The sequence below is a fragment of the Eupeodes corollae genome, chromosome 3, assembly GCF_945859685.1.
Source record: "Eupeodes corollae chromosome 3, idEupCoro1.1, whole genome shotgun sequence".
Classification (NCBI taxonomy): domain Eukaryota; kingdom Metazoa; phylum Arthropoda; class Insecta; order Diptera; family Syrphidae; genus Eupeodes; species Eupeodes corollae.
The window spans coordinates 60,442,629-60,468,797 of record NC_079149.1 but is presented as its reverse complement, the minus strand read 5'-3'; the positions used below and the strand labels follow the sequence as shown (position 1 = coordinate 60,468,797).

General features: G+C 30.5%; 1 long non-coding RNA gene across 1 annotated transcript; it reads left to right on the top strand.

The window, feature by feature from the left end:
- Positions 1-19,023: 19,023 nt before the first annotated feature.
- On the top strand, positions 19,024-20,143 carry LOC129948891 (uncharacterized). Its single transcript, XR_008781968.1, has 2 exons — positions 19,024-19,805; positions 19,878-20,143. It is a non-coding gene; the product is annotated as an uncharacterized LOC129948891 (long non-coding RNA).
- The last annotated feature ends 6,026 nt before the right edge of the window (positions 20,144-26,169 follow it).

Genomic DNA, 26,169 nt, shown 5'->3' with positions numbered 1-26,169 from the left:
TGCCTAGAACTAAGGCAATTTATGTTAGACTCTTACCTATGACTAAGGTAATTTTACCTTTGGCCTTGGTAAATTTTACCTAGGTTTTTTTTTTGGTAGAATAATTTTTTTCTAAAATAATTTTGACCAGAACTAAGGCAATTTTACCTATGGTCTAAGCTAATTTTTTCCTGGGGAATTTTTTCGGTGAAATGTTATTTTGCTAACATAATTTTGCCTAAAACTAAGGCAACTTTTACCTACGTTAATTTAACGTTTTTTTGTTTTGTTCAGCAAAAAGTTCTAAATTCTTCCTAAAAAAAAGGAAATATGCTTCAATAACTTAGCGATTTAAATGTCATTATAAAGGAAAAAATTATAATTATAATGAATAAAGCCTTTAACTTTAGTCAAATGCAAATTAAGTATAAAACAAAACACACTTTGATTTGTTTTTCAACGTGGCAACGTGGCTCTTCAACCCATTGGCATTTGGCTTTTCTAGCCACCTTTTTCCTTTCTTTACCATTACGCACAACAATAATATAAATTAACGCCCAGCCCACTGAAAACGCCGTATTAGGAACACTTTGGCATACACATTTTTTCTATTGACAAGTCAATAAATTTTTTTAATACCCTGCGAAAAAAATTTCAAAAATAGGCTATCGTAGCCTATTCCTAAGCTAGCTCAAAACGGCCTTATGCCTAACGTGAAATCAGCCCCCGAAATAGGCTAATTTTACACCGACTTTTCTCTGGGTGTAGAAGCAGCTGAAATCTGTTGCGTGACATCACTTGGGGTACAAAAGAGTTCTTGAAAAAGTTGCTAGTGTTCTACTAGTGAGCAATCGAGGGATTTTTCACAATCCACAAATAAAAGTCCCAAAAATTGTTTCATCTCCGGTATGTTTGTATCTTCCACCGCTTTGAGCGGGAGTTACGTGTTATAGTATTATTTCACAAGAATTCGTTGGGATTTTTATTGGTCTCGGTAACGATAAGCTGAAAAACAACTTTAGTAACCATATGATTATATATGTACATCAATTGGTCACATTACTGATGTCACTGGCGGAATATCAGTTGCTCTTGCTGTGTTTGGTTCAAAAACAAGACCAGCAAGTAACTGTTCTACATTTGTCTGTTCTATTAAATGTCCAGGTATTTGTTTAGGCTCAATTTCCTCGTTTTCTTCTCCAGATGAATTAGTCAAATCTGGGAGATCCGAATCGCTATTATTTCCATCAGAAGGTATGTACTCATCGGAGTCAGAAGCTTCGAAGACCAATTCATCGTCATCGGAATCTTCACCACGATAACGATTTCCTTAAAATACATTATAACTTATAGGAAAATTATAGGCTGCCATCAGAAAACGTTTATTTCAACTGATTCCTGTAACTGATAAAGCGAGATCTACACAAAAAAAGCGCATAACTAAGAAAATAACCATGACCGCCAGCAGGTCACGTGGCAACTCATATGTGAGGTGCCATTTGACACGCCGCGCCGGTAGTCACACTTAAAAAAAAGTTAATAATTTGACAAAACACAAAACAAAAACCAACGAACACTTTTGAACAAAAACACACTTATGGCACATACAGTAGACATTTTCGAATTCAACTTCTTCACATTTCTCATTGATATATTTTTCAACATTTACAACCTCACAGAATTATTTTGGGTTTGCATTTCAGATCCAAATACTAAACTAAAACTAAAGTACTTTCACGTTACCTCTTGCATGTGAACCTCGGCCATTCAAAATAACTCCAAACTAATTCTTTTTTTTAGATCCGCTTTGGAAAAATTCCGAATTTTCTTCAAGCAAATTAACAATTTTGGAGATTTGCACGTTGTTGGTCAATATTTAAGACCTTTTCTCGGGAAATAAAACGATTTTTAATTTGCTCAGTTAATTTTATCAAAATCAACTTCAATTGATAAAATTTTCTCCCAAAAATAAAAAAAAAATGTTTGACAGTCGCAATATGGATTTAGGCTCAAAATGAACCATTCACAATAGGTTGAAACTGTAGGCATTAAGGTTCATGCAGGATGGTGCACCTTCCAACATATCCCATGTCACAATAAATATATTGCTCAAGTTCACGGATCGTGTTACCAGCCGTCTTAGCGTTGTCAACTAGCAGCCTCGGAGTTGCGATATGATTTATTTGTGCTTTGAGGGGCACTATGAAAGACTGATATTATGCCAACAATCTGGAAAACGAATTAAGAACTTAAGACTAATATCATCCAAGCAATTCGTCAACAACGCCCTATAACCAACATTTAAGACTTCAAAAATTGGAGAGACATAATTGACAACCGCGAAGCCAGCTGTTGAATCTACACCACCATATAATTTTTCTTTTGTTCATCTAAAAAACAAAAAAATATTATGGCCTGCTACCTTCACTAAGACGGTTTTTTTAAGAATCAAGATTTTTATTGTAGATGTAAATAGTACTTTACAGGAAATTTTAAATTCTATAAGAATTATAAATGATTAAAATTACAGGATATCTAAAAAAATTGTACACCGAAATTTGTCCATCTTCGAAAGCTCAATTAAAATGTTTTTCTAACAGGTATTAATTTTCAAGAGAGTGTTTTTTTTTAAGTGTTAAATTGTGTAAGATTCAAGTAAGTAGAACAACATTCACTTTTAATTCTTTTGGTTTTATATTGTTATTGTTTTCCCAAATTATCAACCCCCAAAAAAAAGGAGATCTTATAAAGTGCGAAAACTGAAAATTAATTTGCGTTCTACGAGCCATTGCCAAAATAGTAACAAAAGTTATACTGGAACGCATCAGAGAACAGCTTGAGGTCACACTTGATGCCGAACAAGCAGGATTCCGTGCTGGATCCTCCTGTATTGATCGTATTAACACCCTGCGAATCATTATTGAACAGTGCGTTGAATATCGATCACGGCATACACCTGCCTTGATAGCGTTAACAGGGAGTATATCTGGTAAGCTTTGCGGAGCAGAGGCATCTCAGAAAAACTAATTGCTATTATTAAAGCAGCATATGTTGTCAGATGATTTTGAAATCCGAAGTGGAGTCAGACAGGGCTGTATTCTGTCGCCAATATTGTTATTGTTGGTGATAATGTACTGCACTCAGCTCTGTCAGGTAGCGAAGGGATCCAATGGACTTTGACATCCTATTTAAAGCATTTAGATTACGCGGACAATGTTTGTTTACTCTCTCATAGGATTATGGGTCTCCAAGAAATGACAACCGCTACCGGTAGAAAAAGTGGATAGCTTTCAATAGCTTGGAAGCATCGTTTGCATCGAAGAAGGAACCGAACAAGACGTCATCTGCTTCATCGGCAAAGCAAAAGCAGCGTTCGGTAAGCTGTCAAAAATTTGGAGGAATGACTCTATCAGCTTAAGAACAGAGCTACGACTGTTTCGCACAAATGTCGAATCTGTGCTTCTTTATGGGTGCAGCACTTGGAAGGTTACTTCAGCCATAACAAGCTGCAAACCTTCGTAAAAAGATGTCTTCGTAACATCCTAAGGATTTTCTGGCTAAACAGTATTTCAAATGAGTACCTTCATAGAAGGGCAGGTCAGGAACCTATAGAATCTATAATATGAAGACGTATGTGGCGATGGATTGGACATACGCTCCGAAAAGGTTACGATTTCATTGCAGGCTCGACAATGATATGGAATCCGCTCACACAAGAAGGAAGAAGAGATGGACAGACGAGAAGCACATTTCGCAGGCCAGTCGAGGCGGAATCAGCGTCACAAGGCAAGAGTTGGAGGAAGCTGAATCACATCTCCGGAAACCGTACACGATGGCGCGTAGGCGTATGCCTCTTAAGGGGTCCCCAACGAACTTAACATGTCTGAGGACCTAAGTAAGTAAGTAAGTAATTATCAAGAAGGTATTGGTTTACATATTAGGTATTGTAAACTTAACGTTAGAGTACAATAATATAAAATAAATAATAATATAATATGGTACAGATTCTATTGTCCTCTATTGGTTTAATATGAAGTCTAATCAAAACCTTAAGCTCGTTTGCTTTTGAATAACAATTAAATAGTATACAAAAAGTAATATGTAATATTTGATACATGTAATTTCACCCTCAATGATATCGATTTAAACATCTTGATAATTAGAAGTGACCTCGAGTCATTATTATCCGTGACCATAAATCGAAGTCAGCTGAAAGTATATTCCTTTGCGTCACAATTCGAAAGCCCTCAAGACATTTTTTAATTCCTTATAACGGGAAATGAAAACTTGATAAACCTCTGTCCAATTGTGAAAACAACAATGAACTTTTCACCCAACAATATCCAATTTCAGACTTATCATAATAAAATAAACAAAACATATGTAATTCCTGTTCCACAATTTAAAAATAAATAATTATTATGATTACTCGTGCTTCCAAAACCTGTTGGATTAAACACCTTGTTTATATTTTTGATAATTTTTATTTATTTTTGTATCATTATAACAACAACTGGTCTTAATTTTAAGAAGGTACATTCGTTTATGTTTCCATTTGTGGTTTCAGAAAAAAACATTGACAGAAGTTGATATTTTTTACCTGTTCTTTAACTAATAAACAATAATTGTGCTTTGATATGTTTAATGATCAAGTCTAAAGGAATTAAAGTGAGTTAATTAAAATATATAACGTCATGTCATTCGATCATCACTTAAAAAAGACATAAAAAATGTACAATTACGATAATTCTTAGATTTTTATATTTGATGTATGTTTAATAGTTATTGTTACTCTTATATCTTTTGGTTTTTAAAATAGTAAATGGCCTATATACCTTGAAGCATGTACTAGTGAAATAAATTTATTGTAATATTGTTTTAGTATATTTTTGATAACTGGTCAGAGATAGCACACATGTTTCAAAATAGAAGTCGGGTCACTTTTCCAAGGTAGTAAGGCCTAGTACCTCCTAACATGTGGAGGTTACATTTTATATAAAAGAACTAAACTCAATTTAATATTGTCAATGGCTCTTCACAGTTCTACTCTTAGAGCAATAATTAATTTTTTCAAAGAAAAAGGAACACCTGAAACACCTTCCTGCTCGATTTCAAAAATTACGAAAAATTAGGTGAGACAACAGCTCATACAGAACTAGGGCCTAGTGATCTATAACTCTCAACCATTCTTGTGTGCCAGTAATTTAAGTCATGTAGGGGACCTCCAGTTTTATTGCCGAATCCGAACGTCATGACAGGAATTTATCTTGGAACTAAGCCAGAAAATACAAAATATTACATTTTAACATAGTTCCCATAAGAAGTTATTGTAGTCGGTATTATTTGTCGAATTAAAAATGTTGACATTTCTAAAAGTTTCAAGGTATTTAGAATCCTAATCAGAGAGAGATGTCTGCTTGTGCGTGTGTACGTGAGTTACTGCGGTCGTACGTCCGTATGTTCGGGAAGTTTTTTTTGTCGTCCATATCTCAAGGAATAGTTATCTCTTATCTTCAAATAAATATACAGTAAGATGCTGAAGGGACGTTAAACAAAATTGAGTTAATATTTTCTTACTATACCATTTTTTTAAACAAAAGTGAAAACTTTTGTTGACCCAAACTTGTCTAATTTTGATAAACATTTAATTAACTGTTTTTTATAAATCAAAACAATTTGTCAGCTTGGAAATTTTACCAACAAAAAAACGCAAAAAAAAGTGTACCTGTAGAACCATATTTAAGATCAGCGAGTCGTAGGCGTCAAGATGCAAAGCATTTAAAGTGGTTTCCCTCCCTAAATTTTGGGAAAAGTTGTACTTTTGATGCACTTTTTCTTAAAAACCCGGCCACTACTTGCCGGCCGACGAACGTTTCTAGTATCTCCTTTGCTAATGAGTACCTTCAACTTTAATATCAACAGGTTTCCTTTCACTCCAAAAATAAGCTGTCAGCTCTCGATCTAAGAATGTTTCGTAAATTTCAACTATTTACTATAAATTTTTGATTTCAATTTATAGTTGAAAGTCATGTTATAAAAAATATTATACACCGTATTCAAATTTCATAAATGGAAACAAATCTGAGAAAATAATAGAATAATTATAACCCTCTATTTCTAAAGTTAAATTAAATCTTCTTGTTTTGGAATGACAATTAATGTTGATAACACTGATCGCCAAGGTTTTCTTACTGGCAAAACTGTCAGGTTTCAATTTTTGTTGGCCTAAATTCAAATTAGAAATTAACAAAAAAAAAGAAGATATAAGGCTATTTTTTTCCAATACGAATATTCCAAATCCGTAATTCCTTTCTTCAATATTTAGTTAAAATACATTTAACAGTAAAATTTTAATGATTTTTTTAACTTAAATAGTAATCATTTTACATAAAATAATTACTTAGTTTTAAACATTATATGCGTTAAATATTGTCCTCTATTATTAATACATTTACGAAGCCTTTCCCGGAAGTTTTAAATTACTCGTCGAGTCATTTGTGGTGTAATGGCTGCCACTTCCTGAGTGATTGCCTCCTTAAGTGCTTCCAAAGATGTTGGGCGATGAGTGTAGACTTGGTCTTTAAATTTCCCCAAACAAAAAACTAATGTTGGTCAAGTAATGATGCCCTCTAAATATCTCTCTTAAAATGGTTAGTGAACGCCTCCGTGAAGTCTGATTGGAGGAAGGTCTCAATCATGTGACAATAGTGATTCACATTAACTGTAACTTTTTACCCATTTTCTTCGAAAAAATAAATACCTAACTCACCAAATTCAGCAACAGCACACCAAACTGTAACATAAGGGCTGTGAAGTGGTCGTCGATGAATTTCTTAAGGGTTTCTGCTGCCCAGTATCGAAAATTTTGTTTATTTATAGTAACCGATAAATAGAAATGGGGCTCGTCAGACGAAATTAAAACAGCACCAACGGGAATGTTTTGAAGAATATATTCACAAACAACTCTGCGAGTTTCAAAATCTCTCTCACTTAATTCAGGTGCGATCATCATTTTTTAGGGATGCATACACTACTATCAGACAATCTAAGGGCAGCTGCATGTTTAAGTGCTGAACGGAGATTTCTGGATAGACGCACTTACACGTGCCACATTGTTCGTCGTTGTTGCGGAACCCGTTGCTCTAAAGTTTGACAACCAAACTTGAATTGTTTTTCTATCCGGAACAGGATCATGTCGTCCGAGTTGAAATCGAATGTGAAATGCTCGCTGAGTAGTAATCACAGAACCACCATTACGGATATATTCCTCTACGACAAATGCCCGATGTTCACCGTGCCATGCCATTATGATTACTAAAAACAGCACGTAGACCTCTATCTATCTATACCCGGACTACCATTTTATCTATGAATAGCTTTAAATATAAACGTCTACAAATACGGGAGTATTTTTTGCTGGACCCTGTATTTATATTAATTCTTATATTATTTAAAAACTCTTTAAAAGCTGTCAGATTTTACCTGTCAAAAGTTAAAAAAAACGCTAAACAATTTATGCTTAAATTATTTTAAATTATATTAAGCAAAACGGTTTGAAAGTTAGTTATGTTCTTGAAACGGAAACGATTCGGTTGTCTTTTAGTAAAGCCTTAAACCTATTGAGAATTTTCAGAAACTCTGTAAGATACTAGAATAATTTTAGTTATATCTAGAGAAGAGGAAGATTTGTACTTTGGCAAATCATCACATTTTATTGAAACCGTTTTTTAAGTAGTCATATTTGAAAAGCTTATGATGTGATAAAAAAAAATGTAACGGTCACATTCGAATTTGGGACATCTTAATCCTTTAAATAAGCATTGTTTTGTTTGTGGGACTGATAATAAAACGTTATTTTGGGAAAGAGTGTAATTCGATACTTGAAAAGTTCATAAAAATGGATTAATATTCTTTGTCGGTTTAGAAAGGAACTCTCAAAAAAGATTGAACGGCAAAGCTCCAAGTCCGTAAAAGGATATTACAAAAATATAAGGACCATAAATTCATAATTGAACAGTGTGCTCTTAAACATTTAAATTGTTTCTGCAAATTAAACAAAATATATCGGCTTCATATTCACCAGTTTTAAGCCGTTTTCTTTTTGCTTAAATTTTATTATTTAGAAAAATATTCGATATCACTCGAATTAGACAAAAGATCACAACTATTTTCTTAAATCCCTCTCTTAAATCGTTGAATATTCTTATTTATGTTTTTGTTTTAAATTTTATTTTTCAATAATACTTACGTACATATACGAATGTAAAGTTTTTCAATATGGGAAATAATAAAAACACTTTTTTTGTAAATACATTTTTTCTTTTAACAATTTCCATTTTATTTACATTATAAAAATATCTACAATCAAGTAACTAAAATCTAATTAATACCAATATATAATAATTTTTCTTTTAATTATAGGGAAGCCATCAACTTGAATGTCTTAAAATTAATATTTTGTTTCCAAAAAGCAATAGCTTATAATAATTTGTTTATGTATCTTAATATTGATTTAATATTTACATAATATAACACTTTAAAATCACAACTCTTTTATAAATAAAACAAAAATTTTAGAAATATAATAAAACAAATGCGTTCTACTTTATATTGATAATGATTATATTATAAAATTTAAATTAAATATTTATCAAATGAATTTAATTAGTTATACCAAATCTTAGGTTTTGTGTTATTATTTTCATGAATAAAAGATGTCAAATCAACAATATACATTTATATAGTAAAAGTTGTCATATCCGACATCGTCGTTGTTTCCCGCATTGTCACAGTCGTGTTAATATTTTATTGTTGATTTTCAAGAACTCTGTGCAAATTTTGAATTTGAATTTTGACTTGTATATAATTTTTGCCGTTTTCTTCTGCTCGAAGAAACATAAATCAAGTCAAAGTGAAGATATGGCCGTAACACACTGATCCTGAATTCCTGGATCTGTTGTACTTGGAGATCTTCTTGTACCGAATTTCCTGAATATCTGAAAATAAAAAACAAATGTTTCGTTATAATTTGGAAAGAAGTTTTACTTATATATTTAGAACAACTTATGTAAATAAAAATAGAAAAGTATGCTACTATTCCTAGATACTTAAAACTACAACTACTGCTAATACTAATGATTACTATACAATTTAGTCTTAGTCTGCAATTTATTTGGGTTATAAAAAAATAAAAATTAAAACCCAAAATAGAATTATTTTTAATATGAAAATGTAACATAACATAACATAATATGAACAATAAACATAACATACTCAAAGAGGAGATCCTCTTGATTGTACCAACGATAGAGGTTTACAAAATCTTCTCTGACGTAATATGTGAAAGTCTAAGACCTATCATCAACAACCTGATAGATCCTTATCAATGTGGTTTTAGGCCAGGAAAGGCCAAGGTCCATCAAATATTCACATTACATCAGATCCTGGAAAAAACCCGAAAATATCAAATCAAAACCCACCATCTCTTCATCGATTTCAAGGCCGCATATGACAGCATCTACAGGGACGGGCTGTAAAGAGCCATGTCTAGTTTTGGCATTGCTGACAAATTCTTTCATATGTGACTGTGGATAATTCGCGTTACTCTATTAAGGTTGGAAACAACCTATCTAAACCTTTTGATATCAAAAATGGTTTTTAATATGTTCCTTAAAAGAATTGTGTAGAGCTCCTGCGTCAACTCTAGAGTTACTTTCTTTCAAAAGTCTGTCCAATAACTGGAATATGGTGATGCATTGACATAATCAGAAGAACTCAGCGTGATTTAAATGGAACTTTTGTGGGTATTGAGACAGAGCGGAAAAAATGAATAAGCGGTCAATGAGGGAAAACAAAGTACACACTGTCATCGTGAAAGAATCTACAGCACCGACGCGACGCCTGAAATTAAACGACGAATTACTCTTGGTAACAGTTGTTTCTTTGGGCTAAAATAGCAATTGAGTAGTAAAGCCCTGTCCACCATCCCCGTCATTAACTATGCCAAATTTGGATGAAAACACATGGGTCATTTTGAAAAAAAAAAGTTCTTCTACAGCCCCGTATGCATAGAACGATGGAATTACGAGCTGTACAGCGACGAAGACTTATCCATAAGGATAAAAGTCTATTGACTGAGATGGCTGGGTCACGTAGAGCGCATGGAAACCAATTCTCCATTTCGGAAAGTCTTCAAGGAGATATCTAGGGGCCAAGCTAGATGGAAAAATTTGTTGGGTGAGGCCCTAATGCATATAGGACTACAGCGCCAACTTAAGTAAGTATTGAACATAACTCGCTCCTGTTCTGAAAACCTAACGAATTCAGATTCATATTCAAGTTCATTAAGGTTTTGATTGATATTACGAATTATATTTTATTTTCTATAGATGCCACCTATTTGTCTATATTTATTGTTGACAGATAGTTATTCTCTCAAGCCCATATAATACACATGTGTTTACTCTTGATTCTTATTTTATCCGTACTGTTCAGATATTCTTTCTTTAGCCGTGCTTCAATAATGTTGAATGCTTTTCTCGATTCAATATGTAACATTCATTACAATATGCAAACATTCAAAATAAAGACTCACAGGTATCTGTTGGTAAATTGAATCAACTTTCCTGATTGTTTTCATTGTGATACATAATTTGAGGGTATTAATAACCCATACAAATAATGTAAATTTTGTAAAAGCATACTTAACCAAGTTCAATAGATTTCCAACTGAAAGATATCATTTCACGAAGCTTGAAGTCCTAAAAATTTTATGAGTTTGAGAATGGCTCTATATCCTGTATATATCTACAATACTGAACCGTAATTAAAGAAGAAGCGTCATATAACCAAATGCCACACAAAAAACACACAACGATAATTACTATCGCCCTATCGTGTAAAAATATCAGATGATGATTATTATCAATGTTATACGTTACGTAAGTGCATCAGCTGATGAATGTTTTTTTACACTTTCCATCTCACTTAACAGATTGTCTATTAAGTATTTATTTTTTTTGTTGCTGTTACTAAATTGTTGAAAATAGTTCCTAGGTTTTTGCAATTTGTATTTGTTTTCGTTCGCACAAAATGTTCAATTTTACAATAAGAGGTGGTTGATGTTAAAAATTTAAATTTCCTTGATTAGTTTTTAATAACATGAGACTCTATTGCGGACTTAAGTTGTAAGCTATAAATGATAAATCGTATTTTGATAGAACGATTTTTAAAAATATTCATGTTGAATTATCTCAAGATTCTGATGTAAAATAAAGATTTTTATGTATATAAGAGCCATGGTCCCAGTCAAAGGTTTTCCTATAAACAAATAGGAGTTTAGTGGTGGGTTTATGAAGTGATTTTTTAAATTAATAACAATCCGTTTTTTTTTGATTGCCATTTATAGAAAATTCTACAAATATGCCTTAATTAGTTTGCACTTTGACAAGGTACTGTAGACTACATTTTATGAATGCCTTTTTGTGAACACCATTGCCCAATCAAGTTTTTAGCTTTTAAACTACCAACAACTAAAATTTAGAGGTAATGACTTAATACAGTAACTTTTAATTTAATTTGTGTGAAAAAGCAGCACAAATTGAATTAAAATGAAAACATAATAATATGAAAAACGAGTGATGAGTACGAACATGTTTGAAGGTACCTACACATTTGAAAAAATAATAATAATAAAAAGAAAACAATATACATACATGAAAACATTTTTTTTTGAGAAGGTCAATGAATATGAAGTATAATAAAAAGTTTTATTTTTTTATAAAATGTTTATGGTTCCTTTTATTACAGTAGTTGATAGTATTATTATTGGTCTCAAGAGGTTTCAACGTAGTATCCGTGTATGGGCACGTAACTTCAAAGTCATCAAAGGAGTGCCTTTGAAAATAATTTTTAATTTAATGTTTTAGTTCAATGATGTTTAAAAAAAATATACATTAAGGTACATAACTCAGTTCCCATGTGATATAAAGCGAAGCCACATTTCATATTTAAGTTTTGATGTTTTGTTTTTACTTGAAACAAGCAATATTTTAAATAAGAACTATGGTTCTTGGCTTTATTTTATTTTTAGAATGGGAATTATGTTATTTAATTAAATTTGTAGGTGGCCCAACACGTTAAAGATCCTAACCATTAAACTCTATTCTTAAATTCAAACAAATTCCTTTAAATTCAAATAAAAGAGGCTGGGATGCCACCCACACTGATAACTTCCCATCCCGTCTGTCGATTTGCCTTGCTTAAAAGTTTTTAAGGTTTTCGTGTTGGGTTAAACAAGTTGTTAGTTGAATTATTCTTGCAAATTTTAAAATAACCAACAATGTTTTTTATATCAAAAAACAGTTAATTTTGAAAATCTACTTTTATTAAAAAGATTTTTAGTCGAAAACAAACTTTTATCAATTATAGTAGGATTTCTTAAATGTTTACAAATTGGATGAATGAAATTAATTTGAGAGATACCAAGAACCGAACATCAATTTTTACCAAAATTGCTATTTTTTTTTGCATGAAAACAATATTTTCTGTGAAACAAAAAAATTTTGAAGAAAATAATTTTTGAAAAGCTATTTGAGTCGAAAGTACATTTTTACCAAGTTTTAGTATTGTTTTTCTTTAGGTTTTTATTTTTTGTTAAAAAAAAACTGTCAACTCGATTTGTTGTGTGTTGACAACAACATTTTTTTTAAAGATAAAAGTAGTTTAAAGATAATACCTCAAAGTTTTAAGAAGATATTTGAGCCGAAAGTCAATTTTTACCAACTTTTATTATTTTTTGTTTGTTTAGGTTTTTATTTTTTTTGTAAAAAACGGTATAAAAAAACTGTCAATTTGATTGTTCTCAAAATTTTCCCAGATATTAAAAACGTTATTTTGCGTTGCACAAAATTGTTTTGGAGATCAAATCAATTTTATTTGTAAAATTTTCGAGGTGAAAAATTTTAATTTTCAGTCATCATTAATTGCATTTTTTTACAAAAATATACTGGTTTGGTATTATGTTAAAATATATAATATACAATTTAATTCAAGTCTCTAGTATTAATATAAAGGGTTGACCAAAATTGTCACCTTTTTTAAACTGCTATGGTAAAAAAAACCACTCACGCAATTTTTTTGATAGTCCTTTCTGCATCTGTCTGCATTATTGTCTGTATAACAAAATTTATTTGAAGTCGTTATCTCTTCTTCTTGAGATATCGACTTGAGCTAAGGACGACGAAGAAAACGTCGAGAACGTACGAGCATACGGACGCGACGGACGGTACGAACGTACGTATGCACACACTTTTTATCAAACAAAAAAATATATAATAATTTTTCAAAACACTATTTAGATGGATTAAAAAAACATTTAATCAATAATGTTTTGTTGAAATATATCATGTATTTTAATTTAAATTTGGTGGTCTAGAAAAGATCGAATTTAAAGAGTCTACTTGAAGTTTCCAATCCTGCTTAGAAATTGTAATGAGACTAAAATTCGTACTTTTCACGACATAAACTCAACATCAAGATCAGAATAAGACTTATTTATACAAGATCAAAAGATCACCGACGACGACTTCGAAAACCAAAAACAAAAAGTGGTATTTAAAAAATCATCGTAGGGTGTGATTTTCCTCTTAACACCAAGAAATTATTTTTATTAGGAAATTTTACGTTAATTAGAGCCAAGGTTGCTTAGGTCCTACAAGTTTATCAAACGCCAAGGAGTTATAACTATAAAACGGTTGATAAGGTATTGTAATTATCAATCAATTTATACTGTCTTGAAGAGTTCGATTTCAACTTAGAGTGATTTACTCTTTCACATCAGATTTGTGAGTTACGGCTTTTTGGAGCTTCGTAAATGAAATATTTAGTTTAAAAAAGAATTGTGATGATTGCTCAAATTTTGTATCAATATTTTTAGTATTCAGTTTAAATCTTTTCAGCAGCATTTCATATTTTTTTAAACCAAGACGATAATGCAAAACATTTAATCACTACATTAAGTTTTTGGAATATAACGCAAACAAATATAAAAATAATCTTGTTTATTTTTATAATTGAGCTGGTAGTATATAAATCAAACATTCGGATTCGAAATTATCCTCAAAAATTAACTTTCAAACATATTTTTCAAAACCATTAAAGTATCATATGAAGAATAATTAGCAATCTCATAATTAATGCTGCTCCTCAGAACACAGTGCAATTTTGTTTAAGCTGTTGTTTAAGAACATAAGATTCTTATCTAGTTTTCTACCTTAGTCTTAAAAACATTGTTTTTTAACTTCCCATAGGAAGTTATTGTAATCGGTACGATTTGTCGAATTGGCAATTTTAACATTTCTCGATGTTTCAAGGTCTAACAATCTAAATAAAAGATTTGTATAGAGATGTCTTTGTGTGCGTGTGTAAGTAGCTTCGTACGTCGGAAAGTTTTTTTCGTCGTCCATAGCTAAAGAACCAGAAGAGATATTGACTTAAAATAAATGTAGTTGCAGACAGACGCAAAAATGACTCCCAATGGTTTTTTTTTACCATTGCAATTGAAAAAAGGTGAACATTTGGGTTAAACCAAAATATCTCACAAACCAATAACGCTAATATATATTGTAACGTGATACCAAACAAGTATATTTTTGGAAAAAAAAGTAAAAACAAGCAAACACTCCTAAAATTGTTAAAAAATTGGTTTTTGACCAAAAATCTAGTTAATAAAAAAATAATTTTGAAATCAAAGTATTTCATCATATGCAAAATGTTATTGGAAATTTGTATGTTTTTTGAATTATTTAACTGACAAATTTTTTACAAAACACGAAAACCTACAAACCTTTTAAGCAAGACTTATCGACAGACGTAATGGGAAGTTATCAGTGTGGGTCGCACCCCAGTCCCTTTTTTATTTTTAAAGAATTATAATTATGGCAAACAAAGTTGGCATTAAACTAACAAATCTTTCTATCAAATAAGTTTTTGGAGATGTGATATATTTAAAGTTCGAACAAAACACATACACGGCTTTTTGAAGGTATGTAAATGAAGTACTTAAAAAAAAAAACTTGTCATGATTGCTAAAATCTTTATCAATATTTTTAGTATTAAGTTTAAACCTTTTCAGCTGAATTTCACATTTTTGTTTAAAGAACGAAAAAAAATATAGTAACACATTTAATTTTGTTTGTTCTTATCATAAATCTGACATCTAAACAAGGTCACAACTAATTTTGGAATATACTGCAAAAATGTATAAAAATAATCTTGAAAACATATAATTTTATGTTTAAATTTTGAGCTAGTTGCTTATGATTTTATGATTTTTATTGTAGCTTAAAATATTACATTATTTCTTTATCTTAAATATATATTGCACAATTTACAGAGATTGGTATATTATCTCACTTACTACTGCCAAGTTTAAATGAGTTTTTAACATAAAATTCAAAAATAAAGTATTGGTTGAAGGAAAAGCTACTTAAAAACCTTCATTATCAAAAGAGTATAAATCAATACATACATTAATAAATATAAAACAGAGGGAAGGGGTGGAGTGCAGTCAAAAGCTAAGAGTTGCTTATCAGTTAAACATTCGTGTTCAAAGCCAGCATCAAAAATTAACTTTGAAACATATTTTTCAAAACCGTGAAAGCATGAAATAAAGATTAGTCCTTGTAAAAGATTCAAAATAAAAAACAGTGATTGCATGAGAGCTAGAAACCTATCTTTTGCGTACTTGAAATTATTCAGAACGACCAATAACATCAATTTTAGAATCCTCTATGCGACAGCAAACAAAAAATTCAAAAAACTTTCTAAAGCAAAAAAGCGAAATTTTGACAAAAAAAAAACATCGAAATGGTAAACAGCGCTAAAAACTCAATGGAGTTCTGGAAAGCAATTAGGCTTGTGAGTGGAAAAAAGATTCCAACGGCTACAGTATTGCACAATGAACAATTACAAATCCATTTTAAAAGTTTACTCAATACTTCACACATAGCACCATCGTTTCTATATGCACCACCAAATCTTATTACTTGCGACATATAGGAACTATATGGCAAGTTTTGCATTCGTGCAAAATTTCGAACTCGAGATTTTAATCAAACATGATATTACGATGGTAGAGAAGTCGAAAAAAGTGGGTCCCGCGATTCCGTCCGGTCGATTTTGTCTGTCTGTCCACGCTCCTACAGCCTAAACCATTGGGTCGATTGAGTTCAAACTTGGAAGTTAAGGTTTTGAGCAGATTCGCGTTAGGCGTTTTTTTCATTTTTTTTTTAAGAACAAAACTAACAGTGGCTCCCATACAATTTTTTTGGTCAAAAACAGAAAATTCGAATTTTCTCAAAAACAAACCGATAGATTTTTTTTAAATTTTCTCTAAAATTTTATTTTTTAACTTGTCTTCTTTTTATAAGAAAACCATATTTTTGTATTGCTCAGGAAAGGTACCGCTCATAGAACCGTTATTTTGTTTTTTAATTTTCTCAGCTACTTATGATCCGATTTCAATAATTTTTTTTCTGAATGAGCTCTTATATTGCTTTAACAATATTTGATTATCAAAAGTGCAATTTTTTATTGTTTGGATTTTTAAAAAAATATTGAATTTTATTTTTTCAATATTCGATATCTCGAAAACGGGTCAACACTTTTTTAAAAAATTCAAAAGTATAGCGTATATTAATAATCTCTTAACAACTGCGTACCAAAAATATTTTTAGAACAAAATTTAAAAATTTTATATACAAAAAATTAATTTAAAAAAAAAACCGCTCTAACGATTTTCAAAAAAAAAATTTGAAAAATCAAATGCTTTTTTATTTATAAAATGACATTTAAATTTTTGAAGACAAACTTATTTTTCGGGTGAAATTTCGAATCTTAAAATAGTTTTTTTTTTTAATATTTTAACAGTGCATGAGCCCGAAAGAGCGCATTATTTTAACAAAATTGTAATTACATTCCTAGCTTTTATCTAAATTAGTGCATAGTGCAAATTCATCAACCTTCATGTGGAAGCTCTTTATGTGAAAACATATCCAAGGTTAAGCATAGTACATACTTGTGAACCATCTCGTGAACCCATACAAATTTCTGTTTTTGGTTCACCCGTGTACTTGCTCGTGAAGCAGAGTGGAGAACAAAGTGGAGAGTTTTCGTTCACGGGCAATTCACGTGCAAAATGTACGGGAACTGTTGGTGAAGCTTTGACATTTGTTCACAACGTGTACTCACAAGTGTGTACCAGTGAGCAATGTCAAAAGTTCACTTTCTCCACTGGCGAACGTTCACTTCACGAGGAAGTATGTACTAGGCTTTAGATCAAATAGAATGAAGGAAATTGTGTAGACTTTTTGGGTCGAAAATTAATTATCTCCCTTACTCTGTTGGCTGCTTATGGGAATGGAAATAATATTTTTTTCTCGCTCCCTCTGAATTTCTCCACTTTCGTTACTAACGCCGCGCCAACGACTCGGTATCTGGTCGCCCTCAAAGTTTCTGCTCATGAGAGTACTATGGTTTTCATATACAAAGAACGTGCGGTTTTTTTGACAAATCAAATGGCATTTATAACTTTGAAGAGAAACTTATTTTACAGGTATATTTTTAAATCTTATATAAGTACTTTTTTAAACAGACTCTTAGCATACAGGAGCAAGTTCGTGCGACCCAGTCGTGCATTTTATTTTTAAATACAGCAGCAAGGATCCTTGCCTCAGTATTATATAAAAGACTCAACGAGTGGCTTGAATTTTTTCCAAATATTAAACGCTGGCTTAAGGAAAAACTACTCGACAATTGACCAAATGTGTTCATTAATAAATATTGCTGATATTTATTAAAGGAAAAGAAAAAAGGTTTACTCTTTTTTGTGGATTTTCGAGCAGACTTCGATTCAATTCCCCGGGAATCATTTTTTTACAAGCTTTAAAAATATGGAATCTCAACTAAACTTGTCATGAGAACCATGTACGGAGATAATTTCAGATGAGTTTGGTATGTCAATGGGCGTTAAGCAATGATAAATAGGCTTCAACTTTATTGCAAAACATGGAATCTGGAAGTAAATCTTTCTAAATCAAATATGATGATATTCAAAAACGGTGGTAGGAGATATTCCAGGAGGGAGAAGTGGACGTTTGACGAGTATCTGGGAGTTTTGATTGCATCTAACTTGAATCTAGAAAAACATTTACAATCAAAATTATCGGAAGTTTTTTATTACAAGTACTTTAAAGTTGCCAAGTACAACCGCTGGCCAACTATATGTTACATCTTGAAATAGGAATAGAATCCCTCTTTTTAGACACACTTCAACTACGTGTCAAGAGTTTCGAAAATGGGCGACGAAAGAATTCCGCGAATAGTACACACACACATCAATTCTAAAATTTCGTGTCTTAAAGAGTGGAAGAAAGTGGCAATTGAATACTCAACTACTTTCTCAATATCAGCAGACGAAAGTATCGAGGTGCTTAAGTTGAATTTTGATGACTTGCTGAAAAAAGTCGGCAGTATGATGTACAATAAGTTTATGAGTGAAGCTGAAGCATCTATTGACAGATCTTACTAAAGTAAAGTAAACCATTTCTTGAACCACAACACCTACTTCTTGGCCAAAAACAGTACACAAAAAATCAGCTTGTTATTTAAAGTAAGCAGTAGTTTCCTCACCGTTCAGAATTGTCAATATTGTGCGATTTATGCAATCGCAAAGAACGCGAAGTTGTATTTCATTTCCTGGGAGTTTGTCCAATACTCAAGGAGTTCCGAAAGCGCTATTACGGGATAGATACTGAACTAGGTTGGGACCTTCGGTATAAATACTCATTGAACGCTTTTCGCTATAGAACCAAAATAGTTGAGGAAAATGTATAAGGTTTTAAAGTTTGAAAATTATAAAGTTTATTTTATTGAACTGTAGCTAATTAGCTTTTTTTCTTATATATAAATTTTAAAAAAAATGTCAGTCTGGTAGACGGCCTTTAGCTTTTTAGCTTAAATAAATCGACCCTGCAAAATTTTAACAATTTAATTTTTGATTTTGAAAGATTGTTTTTTTTTCTATAAATGATGATTATTGACTTCTTGCCAAAGCCTTCAAGTGTTGACTTGTGATTTATTCAAACTTAAAATACTTTCAATATATTTCAATTATAATAATTATTAAACTATGCTCTGGTATAGAGCAAGATAAGTTAAACAAACAAAACGGAAGAGCCTTCAGAAATGTGTTATCAAATCAAATTTAATATTAAATTTATATTTTTCAAACTCATTGAATAGCAAGTACCTTTGTTTACCTATCGTTTATGAAGGTTAGGTAGTAAAAATAAAAATATGCAATAACTACACCAAGAACAACAACAAAAACAACAATTATCATCTTGTCTTCCTCCGCGGTAAACTTACCTAAAGCGTACACCGTACATTTAATGTGAGTATGTACTTCTGTTTCACATCAGGTGTGTGGGACTTGGTTAGGGTATGGAGACTGTGCAGTGCACAAAACTAACTATCACAGAGCAATAATTGCCCTACTTTCCGTCGTCGTCGTCGTAGAAGCAAGTATTTCTGCTACTCAAAGTCATAAGCTGCTACTGCAGCTCCAAAACCGTGCGGAGCAGTGTGGTATAAATGTGCTTGCATCTATGACCAGACCACGCATCGCATAGAAACAGGTATCTAACTCTAGCCGCTTTAGTATTATAAAGTATCTGGAAATGCAAAGCCTGATATCTAATAGATACAAATATACTCGTAAGAAACGAAGAAACATGAATATTATGGTGAACCAGCAATTTCGTGCGGTAATATTAATAGTAAAAGTGAATAAGATTGTAAATGTTACAAGGTCGTTTGTTGCTGTTTTATTTTTTCAGTCTTTATACCATGCCTGGTTATAAGGAACTGGTTATAGTCTTTAAGGAGTCGAGAGGAGTGCAAAAATATTTTCTTTATGATGGAAGATGGAAAAATCTATAGGTACACAACAAAAACAACAACATTGATGATGGATATACGAAGCACCTCATCAGGAACAAAACAAATTATATACTAGGTATCTGTGTATCTCATTGTGGAATAGAAATATAATACGGAAAGATAAAATATTAGAAACAAAAAAAAAAGAAAGATATTTTGGATATTTGGTAGTTTCTCAATAATGGAAGCAATTAGTCAATTTAATGAAGGCAATTTGGGGTTTGAGGGAGAAGGTAGTATGGCTTACTTTGTTAATAATTGGGATCATTGAGAGAATTTTTCTTGTTTTGAGCGCACCATAAAATGTGGAATGTGGTTATGGTGATGGTGTTTTTGATTAATAATAACTTTAATGTTTCATTTCATCATAATAATTTTCAAAACAAAAAAGTCAGCATCTGGCGTTCACAACTGTTTGTCTGACATACACCATTATTATCTTAATGCTATAATTTTGATTTGACTTACAGAGCTACGAAGTTATGATATTATCATAATTTTAAGGAAGACAGTTCTTTTTAAGACTCTTTTTAGAATACATTTAAAAAAGAGCCATCACCAAATTTGAATGCACTATTTTAAGCTAACGTCAATACTGACTTGTAATAGTTTTAGAAAAACCCATAAGAATATCTTCGTATTCAACTGATTCTTTAAGCATTTTTCAAAATTTCAAGGCCCGGGTGTGAGTACGAATGTTTGCATGTTTGTACGTACATATCCAAACTAAACTTTGATCAAACTCACCAAGCAAGGGGACCTTCTTCTTTGAAAATGCAATGACATAGTTTTCAATAATTTTTGTTGCACAGAAAATAATAATAGAATAATAAAGAAACAAGAGAAAAACTTTAAAAAAAAATTCCGCGCATAGTTTTTTTTTTAAATCTGTGTTGGCTATAGAATTTAATTATATCTAAGGTACTCATTCAATATAAAATTGAAACGAATTTTTAAAAATATTCCAACATTTTTTTGTATGAAAAAAAAGAACCTAGACAAAATACTAACAACAATTTGTAGAAATTTTTGTCGACTGGAATATTTTAAGAAAAGCGTTAAAATGTCGAATCTGTGCTTCTTTATGGGTGCAGCACTTAGAAGGTTAGTTCAGCCGTTGAATGAAAGCTCCAAGCCCTCGTGGATAGATGTCTTCGTAACATTCTGGATTTTCTGGCCATACCGTATATGAAATGATGTTTTTCATAGGAGGACAGGTCAGAAACCTATAGAATCTAGAATACGAAGGCGTAAGTGGCGATGGATTGGACATACGCTTAGAAAAAGTAACGACTGTATTACAGGCCCAGCAATGCAATGGAATCCGCTCACACAAGGAGGAAGAAGAGCTGGACGAACAAGAAGCACATGACGCAGGACAGTCGAGGCGGAATCAGCGTCACAAGGCAAGTGTTGGAGGGAGCTGAAGCACATCTCCGGAAACCGTAAACAATCGCGCTTAGGCGTAGTAGAATTTACAAGTTCTGAGGACTTAAGTAATTAAGTAAGTTTATTTTATGATTTTTAGTAATTCGTTAATTTGAGCCCTTATAATCACAAAGAAAAAAAATAAACTAAGCAGTCATTTTAAAAAAATAGCTGGAGTAAAATTTAGTTACTTTATTCATCTGCTTACTTGAGCAAATATTTTTTGATTCAAGCGTTGAATCAAATAAAATATCATCGATAGAATTCATGCTAATTCTATCGATGATATTTTATGTGATTCAACGATTTAAGCTCATTAAAAAAGAAGCTTAAACGAAAAACAAATAATTCTGCTAATGATATACCAATAACAATAACTAGTAGCGTTACGTTTGTGTGTTTTTTTTAATATGTTAACAAAAAGGTTGCCCTTAACATCAAATAAACTTTTTAATTGTTTTGCAATTTAATTTCATAAAGTACTTAATTATTATAATAAACAAAAGATTTGACGTGCGAACTTTAATAAAGAGTTGTTCATAAATGTTTATCTCTATTCACGTCTAAACTCACTGATGACGCATTTTCATATAATTTGTTTTCCATTTAAGTCCTTAAAATTAAGTAAATAATTACACTTAATAAGCAGATCAAATAAAGCTATAAGAGCAAAAGAAGAATATTTCCTGCTTATGTAGATAAAAACACAAAAGTTAGGAAAACAAAACAAAAAACAAGTAAAACTAATTAACGTCTTTATTCAAAAAAGCTTACGCTGCTAATTCTTTTTTATCTGGAGGCCACTTCAACTCAAATGAAGCGCAAACGTTTTAAGTGATAATTTTCAAAAACCTTTACACTTAAGAAATTACAACAAAATAACCGATTGTAAGGAAAATTTAAATTGTTATAATAATTGCGCACTAGTAAAACTTGTTTTGTTACTAATATTTACGCATTAAAAATGTAAGTGTTATATCTATTGTTTTAAATAGTTTTTTTTTTTAATTGGAAGCAAAATATTATTATTTTTTGTCTTTTATGTACATATACATAAATATGCATGAGTTTGTTTGTAATTAATATCAGTGACATTGAAAGTTCAAAAGCACCAAAACACTTTTTCTTAGTAATTAATATTCATATTTTAACTAAAATTTTACTGTCAAGTATAGAGATTTATTTTGCAAATTTGAAATAAACCCTCTTCTATTTCTATGAAGTATCAGTGGTATAACAAAAAAATTTAAACAGTTAAACCTTCATCCTCATGATAAAAAATATACATACTGTATATTAGAATAAAATGTTGTGTAAAAAAAGAAAACGAAACAAAAAGCAATAAATTGTTAGTTTAAAAAATAAATTAACTTTCTTATGCAAAAAAACAATAATCATAAAATTGGTCCGAAGCTCATTTATCAATAAGATTTAAACACGACAATTTAAGTAAATAATTCCCCATATTAACCTATGTCACTTACGCCAATTATTATAATAAAATTTTTGCATTTTATGGATTTTGAGAAAATCACTGAGTCAAGTTCAAGATCAAAGTTAAAAGTGTATTTTGTTTTCAAGTTGTTACAAATAAAACAACAGAGCTGTTGAATAATTAAAAACAAAACAATATTATGCTATTGAAACCAAAATAAGATTTATAGTCTAATTGGTGCACGATTGTAGTTTACATTTATTTAAAATTTGTATTGATTTGATCACCTATGCACCTATATTGAACTTATCACATTTCGTCTTTAATAAGGTTATTAATTGCAACAATAAATTACTAGAAAATTTTAAAATTCTAAAAAAATATTTTTGATTTTTCAAATCACGTAGATATCTGAATTTTAAATGTATTATATAATAATCTGAAATGCCTTATTTCATAACATAAATATGCATATAAATTTCAATTCTAATAATTTAAAACTCAATGACCTTGCATAAAAATGAATAATTATAAACATATACACATAAATATAAATTATTGTAAATCATAGTCTAATATCTTTACTGGCACGTAGTTAACAATATATTAAATAAATTGACAACGAAACTTGTTGGATTTAATTAAATGTAAGTTATGTAAATAGATTTTACTTGCGAAATTTGGCAAATGTGAGCTTGAAAATTATTAACTTTAGAAGCTTAAATAATATAGCAAATACTTCATGTCAAATATTTGAACACTGACTTACTAATGTTGTTTTGAATGCCTTAAAAATTAATGGCTAGGAATTTTCTAAGGCCTTAGAAATAGGGCCGGGTGAGATCAGTATTGGCAAGTGACAAATTTTAATAAGTACTTCTCAAAAATTCAATTTGAAATTGTTTTCTGTGAAGAGACATATTTGACAAAATACAAATGTTTTTTTTTTTTTTTTGAAAACCCTATCAGACTTAAAAATAGTAATACATTTTGATTATTAAATTATTCTGAAATGTTAGATTATTAAATTATTCTGAAATATTTGAAATTTGGTATTATTTTCGACATTCAATAAAGTGTTTATTTAAATCCAACAGTCAGTTTTTTTTTCAAAGAAATTAAAATCAACAAAACATAGTGAAATTGGTAAAAATTGATGTTCGATTCAAATAAATGAAGGTATTGATTTCAAGATGATTTCATTGTGTGCTAAATTTTCTAAGAAAAATCCAATTTGTATTTTTTATATAAGAGATGAAAACTTTCAAGAAATGTACTTTAATAAGTCAAAATTGATTTTCGAAAATCTCGTAAACAAAAATAGATTTTGATAGCAAACTTTTTCATCATAATGCAAAATAACGTTGTTAATTCTAAGTTGATTTTTAAGAAAATTCAATTGACAACATTTTTAACAAAACACAAAAAACCTAAAAAAACAACAAGAAACTGATTTGAAATGAGTTTCGACTCAAGCATTATAGGAGAACAAAGAATAATATTGACTCCAAATTATTTATCTCACAGAAAATAAATCTAAGAATTTTTTTTTTGTTAAAGTTTAAACCAGGATAAATCGACTGACTGGATGGGAAGTTATCAGTGTGGAGTGTGGGTCGCGTGCCAGCATTTTTTTCTCTTTATAGATTTAAAAAAGCCCTGAAATGTCCAGAAATGTCAAAATTTGTAATTCGACACATCGGACCTACTACATGAGTTATAATATTAAGTGAAAAAAATATTAAACTTAAAATTTGTCAGTCAACTAAAAAAAAATGATTGAGCTTGAAAACATAAAACTTAGATAAAATTACAAAACGATTTAATCAGGGCTGAAATCACCAATATAACAGAATTATTAGTGGCTTGATGTACAAATCTTAAAATATGTTTTAGACTAACATTATAAACATGTTGGAAATAAGGTGTAAATAACAAACCTTCCATTTCGGATCCACTGTAACTTGGTTATACCAAAAAGTAACTTTAATTTTGCTATTTACAATGTCCAAAAACTATTTTGTTTATAAAATTAAAAGTTTTAATATAAAAAATTTATGTTGAAATTACATTAATATATGCTTTGTATTTGTGTATATAATTATTAAAGAAGATTTGTATTGATTTTGATGGATAAAAAGTCTCTTTCATTACCGGTTTTTTCGAGGACTTCTTTTTATTGTTAAACATAAAAGTTTTAAATGTTTTACACCCCTTTTGATAATCTAGAAAAATTAAATATTTTACACGAAGAAAAACTTTGGTGAAAAGCGTCTTCTAAACGTACTGAGATCTAAATAGAAATTGGAGTTTTATGCCATATTCATGTCATATGGTTTTTTTAAAAGGATAATTAGGCCAAATAGATAATTTTTGATAATTTTATTGATAAATAAAATTCGGCAGTTCTGAAACTTAATTGGAAAAACATTTTTTTAAGATATCAGCATTTCGCTCCCGGTGCAAACCTTTGACTTAACTTTTTTTAAAGAAAATATTTTCCAAAGATACATTTTTCTCTATCCAATAACAAAATGTCATTATATTTTGTGACATAACTAAGACCTATCGGTTAGTGTCTTACCCCCATATGTAATTTTTATTTTTGAGAGCCAACATTCTAAGGATTTTTGTACGCCTAAATTTTGTTTTAATCCTACCCCAAATGATTTTGCTAAAGTAAGAGGCATTATAGGTTAGGTTTATGGACATACTCATACAAATGAAGCTCTATCAACGTTCGTTTTATCAGAATTTTTTCGAACGGAAATAATTTTCATCTAATTTTTGGACAATGAATCAATAAAGTTTATAAAACATAATAAGACCTTAATCCTCAATGGATCTCAAACCTTAATGTTTTCTAGTTTCAAATTTAATTGCACAGTGAAACTTTAAAAACAAGGCCCTAATTAAATATCGCATGGATACAATTTATTTCCCATTTAAATGTTTCATAACAATTCAAGCACATTTTAACAGCTCTGTGGATAACTATGTACATTATTTAAATAAACCTAAACTAATTTGAAGAAACTAAATCTACCTTAAAGCTATTAAACGTTTGGTGCGCTTATTGTCTAAAAAGCTATAACTCACCTAAATTATTATGATGTATTATGGTCTCTCGGTCTCCAGTCTCAATGCAAATGTTGTCAGGCTTCATTGAATTTAATTTAACACAATCCGTGAGTTCATGTCTTTAGCTATTTTAGTTTTATGTTTTTTTTTAAGTCTTTTTCTTTTCAACAAAACATATTTCAAAATCTTGTGTTAATGAGGATAATAATGACATGATGATGACTAACAACGTTGCAGCTACTGGT